We start from the raw sequence: 1,416 nt of genomic DNA on the forward strand, positions 1-1,416 counted from the left end.
ATTGGGGTCTGGGAGCTTAGCTTCTCCTTTTCCAAACTCAGGTGGAGGTTCTGCCGTTGTCCACCTTGTCATCAATTTGTCATCAGGGGGAAGTCTTGATGCCCTTCCAAAGTGGGAACATGGGGAGGGGATACAGTACATTCGAAGACCACTATAGGTAATTAATTATTTCTTGAACAATGTAAGTAATTAATAGAATAGAGAAGGTACAAAGTGGGTGCCTAGCAAAGAATGTTACAGGTCTTGTACACAGAGTGGATAATTGAACAATCTATAATTCATGCTTGACTAATGCTAAAAATATAGGTATTGCAACTGATGTTAAACTAGTGCCAACTACTAAGAAATGCAAGATTTCACAGTATGAGGGTCCCATTCCTATTACTACACTTTATGGCTCACTGTCAGCCCACATCACAGATACTACACTTGATCTTAGCCAAAAGGCCAAGAAGCGATCAGCCCACATCACAGAAAGGTTAAATTATTTGCCTAAGGTCACACAGTCAATAAGTGGAAAACTCAGGTCTTTCCAACTCCAAATCCAGAGTGCTATATCCTATACTACATGCCTTTGGGAAGATAGGTTTGAGACTTTGATTTCTGAGCCATCCAGGTATAGAGAAGGCCAGACAGGTGGCAATTCTAAATAGGGCTAGTGGATATAATGGCTAGTCATATATCTATGGTCAATATAGTCTTTTGTTCTTCTTCTACCTGCATGGTGGTTTGAGAATCTTGTGCCCTGGGAAGCCATGTCTGTGAATGGGGAAATAAGAATATTTTAATTCCAATTCACTGCTTGTTTCCTCCTGATTAAACAGAACTCCAGCAACACCAGCGCATTTTCAAAGTTCATTCATTTCTACCCATGCTGAGAGTAGATCTTGGGCTTCTTGATTCCTGTGGCTATAAATCATTTATGTTAACCCTCTCCCAGCTGCCCTAGTTCCAACAAGGACTGTTCCTTAATAGGTAATATCTTAACTCTCCTCCCCTAGTAAAATTCCACTTTTTTTAATCCACTTGTTTAGACTTGTTGCTAGGTCTTATAAGCTGAAGTGATTTGTCTTTTAGAGACAGACAGAGAGGTAAAGAGACAGACACAAACAGAGGCAGACATACACAGAGAGACAGACAGGTACAGAGACAAAGAGAAGAAGAAAGAGTAAGACAGAGCCAGTGAGAGTCTAAGACAAAATACTGAACTCCAGGACCTTTGAGTAGAGCTGTCCACTCAAGCAGATTTTTCTCATTTTCTTATTTTCTTTTATGTTCTTATTTCTTCATTCACAAACATGACTTCCCACTGGAGAAGGTGCTAAAACCACAGTGCAAATAGAAGGACAAAAGACTACATTACCAATAGACATGATTCCCCCTCACATCCACTAGCCCTATTTAGAATTGCCTAAA

The 1,416-nt window shown here is 40.1% G+C and overlaps 1 pseudogene; it reads right to left on the reverse strand.

Annotated features, from left to right (window-relative positions):
• Positions 1 to 284: 284 nt before the first annotated feature.
• Positions 285 to 459, reverse strand: LOC123254782 (annotated as a pseudogene).
• Between the last annotated feature and the right edge of the window lie 957 nt (positions 460 to 1,416).

This window comes from Gracilinanus agilis, unplaced genomic scaffold (assembly GCF_016433145.1).
Source record: "Gracilinanus agilis isolate LMUSP501 unplaced genomic scaffold, AgileGrace unplaced_scaffold32345, whole genome shotgun sequence".
Taxonomy (NCBI): domain Eukaryota; kingdom Metazoa; phylum Chordata; class Mammalia; order Didelphimorphia; family Didelphidae; genus Gracilinanus; species Gracilinanus agilis.